This window comes from Paroedura picta, chromosome 2 (assembly GCF_049243985.1).
Source record: "Paroedura picta isolate Pp20150507F chromosome 2, Ppicta_v3.0, whole genome shotgun sequence".
Classification (NCBI taxonomy): Eukaryota; Metazoa; Chordata; class Lepidosauria; order Squamata; family Gekkonidae; genus Paroedura; species Paroedura picta.
Genome location: NC_135370.1, coordinates 15,342,307 through 15,356,198, shown reverse-complemented (window position 1 = coordinate 15,356,198; position 13,892 = coordinate 15,342,307).

The window sequence follows — 13,892 nt, the reverse complement described above, 5'->3', positions numbered from 1 at the left end:
ATTTCCTTTTAAAAACAGGTAAATCAATAGGTTTTTTCGTACGGATAAGTACCCAGTGAACGGTTCGTTTAGCTTTATATATTGTTCCGGGTGGGCGTTGTATTGGTTTTTTGGAAGTGTTAGACTTGTAAGAGAAAAATTTAAATGGTTGGGAAAGGCCATGGGATGTAGAAATATTTTTTTCACATTTTTCTTCCTTATAAAAACAGGAAAATCAATAGGGATTTTCGTACGGATATGTACCCAGTGAACGGTTCGTTTAGCTTTATATATTGTTCCGGGTGGGCGTTGTATTGGTTTTTCGGAAGCGTTAGACCTGTAAGAGAAAAATTTAAATGGTTGGGAAAGGCCATGGGATGTAGAAATATTTTTTTCACATTTTATTTCCTTGTAAAAACAGGTAAATCAATAGGGTTTTTCGTACGGATAAGTGCCCAGTGAACGGTTCGTTTAGCTTTATATATTGTTCCGGGTAGGCGTTGTATTGGTTTTTCGGAAGTGTTAGACCTGTAAGAGAAAAATTTAAATGGTTGGGAAAGGCCATGGGATGTAGAAATATTTTTTTCACATTTTACTTCCTTGTAAAAACAGGAAAATCATTAGGGATTTTCGTACGGATATGTACCGAGTGAACGGTTCGTTTAGCTTTATATATTGTTCCGGGTGGGCGTTGTATTGGTTTTTCGGAAGCGTTAGACCTGTAAGAAAAAAATTTAAATGGTTGGGAAAGGCCATGGGATGTAGAAATATTTTTTTCACATTTTATTTCCTTGTAAAAACAGGTAAATCAATAGGGTTTTTCGTACGGATAAGTGCCCAGTGAACGGTTTGTTTAGCTTTATACATTGTTCCGGATGGGCGTTGTATTGTTTTTTCGGAAGTGTTAGACCTGTAAGAGAAAAATTTAAATGGTTGGGAAAGGCCATGGGATGTAGAAATATTTTTTTCATACGGATAAGTACCCAGTGAACGGTTCGTTTATCTTTATATATTCTTCCGGGTGGGCGTTGTATTGGTTTTTCGGAAGTGTTAGACCTGTAAGAGAAAAATTTAAATGGTTGGGAAAGGCCATGGGATGTAGAAATATTTTTTTCACATTTTACTTCCTTGTAAAAACAGGAAAATCATTAGGGATTTTCGTACGGATATGTACCCAGTGAACGGTTCGTTTAGCTTTATATATTGTTCCGGGTGGGCGTTGTATTGGTTTTTCGGAAGCGTTAGACCTGTAAGAAAAAAATTTAAATGGTTGGGAAAGGCCATGGGATGTAGAAATATTTTTTTCACATTTTATTTCCTTGTAAAAACAGGTAAATCAATAGGGTTTTTCGTACGGATAAGTGCCCAGTGAACGGTTTGTTTAGCTTTATACATTGTTCCGGATGGGCGTTGTATTGTTTTTTCGGAAGTGTTAGACCTGTAAGAGAAAAATTTAAATGGTTGGGAAAGGCCATGGGATGTAGAAATATTTTTTTCATACGGATAAGTACCCAGTGAACGGTTCGTTTATCTTTATATATTCTTCCGGGTGGGCGTTGTATTGGTTTTTCGGAAGTGTTAGACCTGTAAGAGAAAAATTTAAATGGTTGGGAAAGGCCATGGGATGTAGAAATATTTTTTTCATACGGATAAGTACCCAGTGAACGGTTCGTTTATCTTTATATATTCTTCCGGGTGGGCGTTGTATTGGTTTTTCGGAAGTGTTAGACCTGTAAGAGAAAAATTTAAATGGTTGGGAAAGGCCATGGGATGTAGAAATATTTTTTTCACATTTACTTCCTTGTAAAAACAGGTAAATCAATAGGGTTTTTCGTACGGATAAGTACCCAGTGAACGGTTCGTTTAGCTTTATATATTGTTCCGGGTGGGCGTTGTATTGGTTTTTCAGAAGTGTTAGACCTGTAAGAGAAAAATTTAAATGGTTGGGAAAGGCCATGGGATGTAGAAATATTTTTTTCACATTTAATTTCCTTTTAAAAACAGGTAAATCAATAGGTTTTTTCGTACGGATAAGTACCCAGTGAACGGTTCGTTTAGCTTTATATATTGTTCCGGGTAGGCGTTGTATTGGTTTTTTGGAAGTGTTAGACCTGTAAGAGAAAAATTTAAATGGTTGGGAAAGGCCATGGGATGTAGAAATATTTTTTTCACATTTTTCTTCCTTATAAAAACAGGAAAATCAATAGGGATTTTCGTACGGATATGTACCCAGTGAACGGTTCGTTTAGCTTTATATATTGTTCCGGGTGGGCGTTGTATTGGTTTTTCGGAAGTGTTAGACCTGTAAGAGAAAAATTTAAATGGTTGGGAAAGGCCATGGGATGTAGAAATATTTTTTTCACATTTTATTTCCTTGTAAAAACAGGTAAATCAATAGGGTTTTTCGTACGGATAAGTGCCCAGTGAACGGTTCGTTTAGCTTTATATATTGTTCCGGGTGGGCGTTGTATTGGTTTTTCGGAAGTGTTAGACCTGTAAGAGAAAAATTTAAATGGTTGGGAAAGGCCATGGGATGTAGAAATATTTTTTTCACATTTTACTTCCTTGTAAAAACAGGAAAATCAATAGGGATTTTCGTACGGATATGTACCCAGAGAACGGTTCGTTTAGCTTTATATATTGTTCCGGGTGGGCGTTGTATTGGTTTTTCGGAAGCGTTAGACCTGTAAGAAAAAAATTTAAATGGTTGGGAAAGGCCATGGGATGTAGAAATATTTTTTTCACATTTTATTTCCTTGTAAAAACAGGTAAATCAATAGGGTTTTTCGTACGGATAAGTGCCCAGTGAACGGTTTGTTTAGCTTTATACATTGTTCCGGGCGGGCGTTGTATTGTTTTTTCGGAAGTGTTAGACCTGTAAGAGAAAAATTTAAATGGTTGGGAAAGGCCATGGGATGTAGAAATATTTTTTTCACATTTTAATTCCTTGTAAAAACAGGAAAATCGATAGGGATTTTCATACGGATAAGTACCCAGTGAACGGTTCGTTTATCTTTATATATTCTTCCGGGTGGGCGTTGTATTGGTTTTTCGGAAGTGTTAGACCTGTAAGAGAAAAATTTAAATGGTTGGGAAAGGCCATGGGATGTAGAAATATTTTTTTCACATTTTACTTCCTTGTAAAAACAGGAAAATCGATAGGGATTTTCGGACGGATAAGTACCTAGTGAACGTTTCGTTTATCTTTATATATTGTTCGGGGTGGGCATTGTATTGGATTTTCGGAAGTGTTAGACCTGTAAGAGAAAAATTTAAATGGTTGGGAAAGGCCATGGGATGTAGAAATATTTTTTTCACATTTACTTCCTTGTAAAAACAGGTAAATCAATAGGGTTTTTCGTACGGATAAGTACCCAGTGAACGGTTCGTTTAGCTTTATATATTGTTCCGGGTGGGCGTTGTATTGGGTTTTGGGAAGTGTTAGACCTGTAAGAGAAAAATTTAAATGGTTGGGAAAGGCCATGGGATGTAGAAATATTTTTTTCACATTTTATTTCCTTTTAAAAACAGGTAAATCAATAGGGATTTTCGTACGGATAAGTACCCAGTGAACCGTTCGTTTAGCTTTATATATTGTTCCGGGTGGGCGTTGTATTGGTTTTTTGAAAGTGTTAGACCTGTAAGAGAAAAATTTAAATGGTTGGAAAAGGCCATGGGATGTAGAAATATTTTTTTCACATTTTTCTTCCTTATAAAAACAGGAAAATCAATAGGGATTTTCGTACGGATATGTACCCAGTGAACGGTTCGTTTAGCTTTATATATTGTTCCGGGTGGGCGTTGTATTGGTTTTTCGGAAGTGTTAGACCTGTAAGAGAAAAATTTAAATGGTTGGGAAAGGCCATGGGATGTAGAAATATTTTTTTCACATTTTATTTCCTTGTAAAAACAGGTAAATCAATAGGGTTTTTCGTACGGATAAGTGCCCAGTGAACGGTTCGTTTAGCTTTATATATTGTTCCGGGTGGGCGTTGTATTGGTTTTTCGGAAGTGTTAGACCTGTAAGAGAAAAATTTAAATTGTTGGGAAAGGCCATGGGATGTAGAAATATTTTTTTCACATTTTACTTCCTTGTAAAAACAGGAAAATCAATAGGGATTTTCGTACGGATATGTACCCAGTGAACGGTTCGTTTAGCTTTATATATTGTTCCGGGTGGGCGTTGTATTGGTTTTTCGGAAGCGTTAGACCTGTAAGAAAAAAATTTATATGGTTGGGAAAGGCCATGGGATGTAGATATATTTTTTTCACATTTTATTTCCTTGTAAAAACAGGTAAATCAATAGGGTTTTTCGTACGGATAAGTGCCCAGTGAACTGTTCGTTTAGCTTTATATATTGTTCCGGGTGGGCGTTGTATTGGTTTTTCGGAAGTGTTAGACCTGTAAGAGAAAAATTTAAATGGTTGGGAAAGGCCATGGGATGTAGAAATATTTTTTTCACATTTAATTTCCTTTTAAAAACAGGTAAATCAATAGGGTTTTTCGTACGGATAAGTACCCAGTGAACGGTTCGTTTAGCTTTATATATTGTTCCGGGTGGGCGTTGTATTGGGTTTTGGGAAGTGTTAGACCTGTAAGAGAAAAATTTAAATGGTTGGGAAAGGCCATGGGATGTAGAAATATTTTTTTCACATTTTATTTCCTTTTAAAAACAGGTAAATCAATAGGGATTTTCGTACGGATAAGTACCCAGTGAACCGTTCGTTTAGCTTTATATATTGTTCCGGGTGGGCGTTGTATTGGTTTTTTGAAAGTGTTAGACCTGTAAGAGAAAAATTTAAATGGTTGGGAAAGGCCATGGGATGTAGAAATATTTTTTTCACATTTACTTCCTTGTAAAAACAGGTAAATCAATAGGGTTTTTCGTACGGATAAGTGCCCAGTGAACGGTTCGTTTAGCTTTATATATTGTTCCGGGTGGGCGTTGTATTGATTTTTCGGAAGCGTTAGACCTGTAAGAGAAAAATTTAAATGGTTGGGAAAGGCCATGGGATATAGAAATATTTTTTTCACATTTTATTTCCGTTTAAAAACAGGAAAATCAATAGGGATTTTCGTACGGATATGTACCCAGAGAACGGTTCGTTTAGCTTTATATATTGTTCCGGGTGGGCGTTGTATTGGTTTTTCGGAAGCGTTAGACCTGTAAGAAAAAAATTTAAATGGTTGGGAAAGGCCATGGGATGTAGAAATATTTTTTTCACATTTTATTTCCTTGTAAAAACAGGTAAATCAATAGGGTTTTTCGTACGGATAAGTGCCCAGTGAACGGTTTGTTTAGCTTTATACATTGTTCCGGGCGGGCGTTGTATTGTTTTTTCGGAAGTGTTAGACCTGTAAGAGAAAAATTTAAATGGTTGCGAAAGGCCATGGGATGTAGAAATATTTTTTTCACATTTTACTTCCTTGTAAAAACAGGAAAATCGATAGGGATTTTCATACGGATAAGTACCCAGTGAACGGTTCGTTTATCTTTATATATTCTTCCGGGTGGGCGTTGTATTGGTTTTTCGGAAGTGTTAGACCTGTAAGAGAAAAATTTAAATGGTTGGGAAAGGCCATGGGATGTAGAAATATTTTTTTCACATTTTACTTCCTTGTAAAAACAGGAAAATCGATAGGGATTTTCGGACGGATAAGTACCTAGTGAACGTTTCGTTTATCTTTATATATTGTTCGGGGTGGGCGTTGTATTGGATTTTCGGAAGTGTTAGACCTGTAAGAGAAAAATTTAAATGGTTGGGAAAGGCCATGGGATGTAGAAATATTTTTTTCACATTTACTTCCTTGTAAAAACAGGTAAATCAATAGGGTTTTTCGTACGGATAAGTACCCAGTGAACGGTTCGTTTAGCTTTATATATTGTTCCGGGTGGGCGTTGTATTGGGTTTTGGGAAGTGTTAGACCTGTAAGAGAAAAATTTAAATGGTTGGGAAAGGCCATGGGATGTAGAAATATTTTTTTCACATTTTATTTCCTTTTAAAAACAGGTAAATCAATAGGGATTTTCGTACGGATAAGTACCCAGTGAACCGTTCGTTTAGCTTTATATATTGTTCCGGGTGGGCGTTGTATTGGTTTTTTGAAAGTGTTAGACCTGTAAGAGAAAAATTTAAATGGTTGGGAAAGGCCATGGGATGTAGAAATATTTTTTTCACATTTACTTCCTTGTAAAAACAGGTAAATCAATAGGGTTTTTCGTACGGATAAGTGCCCAGTTAACGGTTCGTTTAGCTTTATATATTGTTCCGGGTGGGCGTTGTATTGATTTTTCGGAAGCGTTAGACCTGTAAGAGAAAAATTTAAATGGTTGGGAAAGGCCATGGGATATAGAAATATTTTTTTCACATTTTATTTCCGTTTAAAAACAGGAAAATCAATAGGGATTTTCGTACGGATATGTACCCAGAGAACGGTTCGTTTAGCTTTATATATTGTTCCGGGTGGGCGTTGTATTGGTTTTTCGGAAGCGTTAGACCTGTAAGAAAAAAATTTAAATGGTTGGGAAAGGCCATGGGATGTAGAAATATTTTTTTCACATTTTATTTCCTTGTAAAAACAGGTAAATCAATAGGGTTTTTCGTACGGATAAGTGCCCAGTGAACGGTTTGTTTAGCTTTATACATTGTTCCGGGCGGGCGTTGTATTGTTTTTTCGGAAGTGTTAGACCTGTAAGAGAAAAATTTAAATGGTTGCGAAAGGCCATGGGATGTAGAAATATTTTTTTCACATTTTACTTCCTTGTAAAAACAGGAAAATCGATAGGGATTTTCATACGGATAAGTACCCAGTGAACGGTTCGTTTATCTTTATATATTCTTCCGGGTGGGCGTTGTATTGGTTTTTCGGAAGTGTTAGACCTGTAAGAGAAAAATTTAAATGGTTGGGAAAGGCCATGGGATGTAGAAATATTTTTTTCACATTTTACTTCCTTGTAAAAACAGGAAAATCGATAGGGATTTTCGGACGGATAAGTACCTAGTGAACGTTTCGTTTATCTTTATATATTGTTCGGGGTGGGCGTTGTATTGGATTTTCGGAAGTGTTAGACCTGTAAGAGAAAAATTTAAATGGTTGGGAAAGGCCATGGGATGTAGAAATATTTTTTTCACATTTACTTCCTTGTAAAAACAGGTAAATCAATAGGGTTTTTCGTACGGATAAGTACCCAGTGAACGGTTCGTTTAGCTTTATATATTGTTCCGGGTGGGCGTTGTATTGGGTTTTGGGAAGTGTTAGACCTGTAAGAGAAAAATTTAAATGGTTGGGAAAGGCCATGGGATGTAGAAATATTTTTTTCACATTTTATTTCCTTTTAAAAACAGGTAAATCAATAGGGATTTTCGTACGGATAAGTACCCAGTGAACCGTTCGTTTAGCTTTATATATTGTTCCGGGTGGGCGTTGTATTGGTTTTTTGAAAGTGTTAGACCTGTAAGAGAAAAATTTAAATGGTTGGGAAAGGCCATGGGATGTAGAAATATTTTTTTCACATTTTTCTTCCTTATAAAAACAGGAAAATCAATAGGGATTTTCGTACGGATATGTACCCAGTGAACGGTTCGTTTAGCTTTATATATTGTTCCGGGTGGGCGTTGTATTGGTTTTTCGGAAGTGTTAGACCTGTAAGAGAAAAATTTAAATGGTTGGGAAAGGCCATGGGATGTAGAAATATTTTTTTCACATTTTATTTCCTTGTAAAAACAGGTAAATCAATAGGGTTTTTCGTACGGATAAGTGCCCAGTGAACGGTTCGTTTAGCTTTATATATTGTTCCGGGTGGGCGTTGTATTGGTTTTTCGGAAGTGTTAGACCTGTAAGAGAAAAATTTAAATTGTTGGGAAAGGCCATGGGATGTAGAAATATTTTTTTCACATTTTACTTCCTTGTAAAAACAGGAAAATCAATAGGGATTTTCGTACGGATATGTACCCAGTGAACGGTTCGTTTAGCTTTATATATTGTTCCGGGTGGGCGTTGTATTGGTTTTTCGGAAGCGTTAGACCTGTAAGAAAAAAATTTATATGGTTGGGAAAGGCCATGGGATGTAGATATATTTTTTTCACATTTTATTTCCTTGTAAAAACAGGTAAATCAATAGGGTTTTTCGTACGGATAAGTGCCCAGTGAACTGTTCGTTTAGCTTTATATATTGTTCCGGGTGGGCGTTGTATTGGTTTTTCGGAAGTGTTAGACCTGTAAGAGAAAAATTTAAATGGTTGGGAAAGGCCATGGGATGTAGAAATATTTTTTTCACATTTAATTTCCTTTTAAAAACAGGTAAATCAATAGGGTTTTTCGTACGGATAAGTACCCAGTGAACGGTTCGTTTAGCTTTATATATTGTTCCGGGTGGGCGTTGTATTGGGTTTTGGGAAGTGTTAGACCTGTAAGAGAAAAATTTAAATGGTTGGGAAAGGCCATGGGATGTAGAAATATTTTTTTCACATTTTATTTCCTTTTAAAAACAGGTAAATCAATAGGGATTTTCGTACGGATAAGTACCCAGTGAACCGTTCGTTTAGCTTTATATATTGTTCCGGGTGGGCGTTGTATTGGTTTTTTGAAAGTGTTAGACCTGTAAGAGAAAAATTTAAATGGTTGGGAAAGGCCATGGGATGTAGAAATATTTTTTTCACATTTACTTCCTTGTAAAAACAGGTAAATCAATAGGGTTTTTCGTACGGATAAGTGCCCAGTGAACGGTTCGTTTAGCTTTATATATTGTTCCGGGTGGGCGTTGTATTGATTTTTCGGAAGCGTTAGACCTGTAAGAGAAAAATTTAAATGGTTGGGAAAGGCCATGGGATATAGAAATATTTTTTTCACATTTTATTTCCGTTTAAAAACAGGTAAATCAATAGTGATTTTCGTACGGATAAGTACCCAGTGAACGGTTCGTTTAGCTTTATATATTGTTCCGGGTGGGCGTTGTATTGGTTTTTCAGAAGTGTTAGACCTGTAAGAGAAAAATTTAAATGGTTGGGAAAGGCCATGGGATGTAGAAATATTTTTTTCACATTTACTTCCTTGTAAAAACAGGTAAATCAATAGGGTTTTTCGTACGGATAAGTACCCAGTGAACGGTTCGTTTAGCTTTATATATTGTTCCGGGTGGGCGTTGTATTGGTTTTTCAGAAGTGTTAGACCTGTAAGAGAAAAATTTAAATGGTTGGGAAAGGCCATGGGATGTAGAAATATTTTTTTCACATTTAATTTCCTTTTAAAAACAGGTAAATCAATAGGTTTTTTCGTACGGATAAGTACCCAGTGAACGGTTCGTTTAGCTTTATATATTGTTCCGGGTAGGCGTTGTATTGGTTTTTTGGAAGTGTTAGACCTGTAAGAGAAAAATTTAAATGGTTGGGAAAGGCCATGGGATGTAGAAATATTTTTTTCACATTTTTCTTCCTTATAAAAACAGGAAAATCAATAGGGATTTTCGTACGGATATGTACCCAGTGAACGGTTCGTTTAGCTTTATATATTGTTCCGGGTGGGCGTTGTATTGGTTTTTCGGAAGTGTTAGACCTGTAAGAGAAAAATTTAAATGGTTGGGAAAGGCCATGGGATGTAGAAATATTTTTTTCACATTTTATTTCCTTGTAAAAACAGGTAAATCAATAGGGTTTTTCGTACGGATAAGTGCCCAGTGAACGGTTCGTTTAGCTTTATATATTGTTCCGGGTGGGCGTTGTATTGGTTTTTCGGAAGTGTTAGACCTGTAAGAGAAAAATTTAAATGGTTGGGAAAGGCCATGGGATGTAGAAATATTTTTTTCACATTTTACTTCCTTGTAAAAACAGGAAAATCAATAGGGATTTTCGTACGGATATGTACCCAGAGAACGGTTCGTTTAGCTTTATATATTGTTCCGAGTGGGCGTTGTATTGGTTTTTCGGAAGCGTTAGACCTGTAAGAAAAAAATTTAAATGGTTGGGAAAGGCCATGGGATGTAGAAATATTTTTTTCACATTTTATTTCCTTGTAAAAACAGGTAAATCAATAGGGTTTTTCGTACGGATAAGTGCCCAGTGAACGGTTTGTTTAGCTTTATACATTGTTCCGGGCGGGCGTTGTATTGTTTTTTCGGAAGTGTTAGACCTGTAAGAGAAAAATTTAAATGGTTGGGAAAGGCCATGGGATGTAGAAATATTTTTTTCACATTTTAATTCCTTGTAAAAACAGGAAAATCGATAGGGATTTTCATACGGATAAGTACCCAGTGAACGGTTCGTTTATCTTTATATATTCTTCCGGGTGGGCGTTGTATTGGTTTTTCGGAAGTGTTAGACCTGTAAGAGAAAAATTTAAATGGTTGGGAAAGGCCATGGGATGTAGAAATATTTTTTTCACATTTTACTTCCTTGTAAAAACAGGAAAATCGATAGGGATTTTCGGACGGATAAGTACCTAGTGAACGGTTCGTTTATCTTTATATATTGTTCGGGGTGGGCGTTGTATTGGATTTTCGGAAGTGTTAGACCTGTAAGAGAAAAATTTAAATGGTTGGGAAAGGCCATGGGATGTAGAAATATTTTTTTCACATTTACTTCCTTGTAAAAACAGGTAAATCAATAGGGTTTTTCGTACGGATAAGTACCCAGTGAACGGTTCGTTTAGCTTTATATATTGTTCCGGGTGGGCGTTGTATTGGGTTTTGGGAAGTGTTAGACCTGTAAGAGAAAAATTTAAATGGTTGGGAAAGGCCATGGGATGTAGAAATATTTTTTTCACATTTTATTTCCTTTTAAAAACAGGTAAATCAATAGGGATTTTCGTACGGATAAGTACCCAGTGAACCGTTCGTTTAGCTTTATATATTGTTCCGGGTGGGCGTTGTATTGGTTTTTTGAAAGTGTTAGACCTGTAAGAGAAAAATTTAAATGGTTGGGAAAGGCCATGGGATGTAGAAATATTTTTTTCACATTTACTTCCTTGTAAAAACAGGTAAATCAATAGGGTTTTTCGTACGGATAAGTACCCAGTGAACGGTTCGTTTAGCTTTATATATTGTTCTGGGTGGGCGTTGTATTGGTTTTTCAGAAGTGTTAGACCTGTAAGAGAAAAATTTAAATGGTTGGGAAAGGCCATGGGATGTAGAAATATTTTTTTCACATTTAATTTCCTTTTAAAAACAGGTAAATCAATAGGTTTTTTCGTACGGATAAGTACCCAGTGAACGGTTCGTTTAGCTTTATATATTGTTCCGGGTAGGCGTTGTATTGGTTTTTTGGAAGTGTTAGACCTGTAAGAGAAAAATTTAAATGGTTGGGAAAGGCCATGGGATGTAGAAATATTTTTTTCACATTATTCTTCCTTATAAAAACAGGAAAATCAATAGGGATTTTCGTACGGATATGTACCCAGTGAACGGTTCGTTTAGCTTTATATATTGTTCCGGGTGGGCGTTGTATTGGTTTTTCGGAAGTGTTAGACCTGTAAGAGAAAAATTTAAATGGTTGGGAAAGGCCATGGGATGTAGAAATATTTTTTTCACATTTTATTTCCTTGTAAAAACAGGTAAATCAATAGGGTTTTTCGTACGGATAAGTGCCCAGTGAACGGTTCGTTTAGCTTTATATATTGTTCCGGGTGGGCGTTGTATTGGTTTTTCGGAAGTGTTAGACCTGTAAGAGAAAAATTTAAATTGTTGGGAAAGGCCATGGGATGTAGAAATATTTTTTTCACATTTTACTTCCTTGTAAAAACAGGAAAATCAATAGGGATTTTCGTACGGATATGTACCAAGTGAACGGTTCGTTTAGCTTTATATATTGTTCCGGGTGGGCGTTGTATTGGTTTTTCGGAAGCGTTAGACCTGTAAGAAAAAAATTTAAATGGTTGGGAAAGGCCATGGGATGTAGATATATTTTTTTCACATTTTATTTCCTTGTAAAAACAGGTAAATCAATAGGGTTTTTCGTACGGATAAGTGCCCAGTGAACGGTTCGTTTAGCTTTATATATTGTTCCGGGTGGGCGTTGTATTGGTTTTTCGGAAGTGTTAGACCTGTAAGAGAAAAATTTAAATGGTTGGGAAAGGCCATGGGATGTAGAAATATTTTTTTCACATTTTACTTCCTTGTAAAAACAGGAAAATCGATAGGGATTTTCGGACGGATAAGTACCTAGTGAACGGTTCGTTTATCTTTATATATTGTTCGGGGTGGGCGTTGTATTGGATTTTCGGAAGTGTTAGACCTGTAAGAGAAAAATTTAAATGGTTGGGAAAGGCCATGGGATGTAGAAATATTTTTTTCACATTTACTTCCTTGTAAAAACAGGTAAATCAATAGGGTTTTTCGTACGGATAAGTACCCAGTGAACGGTTCGTTTAGCTTTATATATTGTTCCGGGTGGGCGTTGTATTGGTTTTTTGAAAGTGTTAGACCTGTAAGAGAAAAATTTAAATGGTTGGGAAAGGCCATGGGATGTAGAAATATTTTTTTCACATTTACTTCCTTGTAAAAACAGGTAAATCAATAGGGTTTTTCGTACGGATAAGTACCCAGTGAACGGTTCGTTTAGCTTTATATATTGTTCTGGGTGGGCGTTGTATTGGTTTTTCAGAAGTGTTAGACCTGTAAGAGAAAAATTTAAATGGTTGGGAAAGGCCATGGGATGTAGAAATATTTTTTTCACATTTAATTTCCTTTTAAAAACAGGTAAATCAATAGGTTTTTTCGTACGGATAAGTACCCAGTGAACGGTTCGTTTAGCTTTATATATTGTTCCGGGTAGGCGTTGTATTGGTTTTTTGGAAGTGTTAGACCTGTAAGAGAAAAATTTAAATGGTTGGGAAAGGCCATGGGATGTAGAAATATTTTTTTCACATTTTTCTTCCTTATAAAAACAGGAAAATCAATAGGGATTTTCGTACGGATATGTACCCAGTGAACGGTTCGTTTAGCTTTATATATTGTTCCGGGTGGGCGTTGTATTGGTTTTTCGGAAGTGTTAGACCTGTAAGAGAAAAATTTAAATGGTTGGGAAAGGCCATGGGATGTAGAAATATTTTTTTCACATTTTATTTCCTTGTAAAAACAGGTAAATCAATAGGGTTTTTCGTACGGATAAGTGCCCAGTGAACGGTTCGTTTAGCTTTATATATTGTTCCGGGTGGGCGTTGTATTGGTTTTTCGGAAGTGTTAGACCTGTAAGAGAAAAATTTAAATTGTTGGGAAAGGCCATGGGATGTAGAAATATTTTTTTCACATTTTACTTCCTTGTAAAAACAGGAAAATCAATAGGGATTTTCGTACGGATATGTACCAAGTGAACGGTTCGTTTAGCTTTATATATTGTTCCGGGTGGGCGTTGTATTGGTTTTTCGGAAGCGTTAGACCTGTAAGAAAAAAATTTAAATGGTTGGGAAAGGCCATGGGATGTAGATATATTTTTTTCACATTTTATTTCCTTGTAAAAACAGGTAAATCAATAGGGTTTTTCGTACGGATAAGTGCCCAGTGAACGGTTCGTTTAGCTTTATATATTGTTCCGGGTGGGCGTTGTATTGGTTTTTCGGAAGTGTTAGACCTGTAAGAGAAACATTTAAATGGTTGGGAAAGGCCATGGGATGTAGAAATATTTTTTTCACATTTACTTCCTTGTAAAAACAGGTAAATCAATAGGGTTTTTCGTACGGATAAGTGCCCAGTGAACGGTTCGTTTAGCTTTATATATTGTTCCGGGTGGGCGTTGTATTGATTTTTCGGAAGCGTTAGACCTGTAAGAGAAAAATTTAAATGGTTGGGAAAGGCCATGGGATATAGAAATATTTTTTTCACATTTTATTTCCGTTTAAAAACAGGTAAATCAATAGTGATTTTCGTACGGATAAGTACCCAGTGAACGGTTCGTTTAGCTTTATATATTGTTCCGGGTGGGCG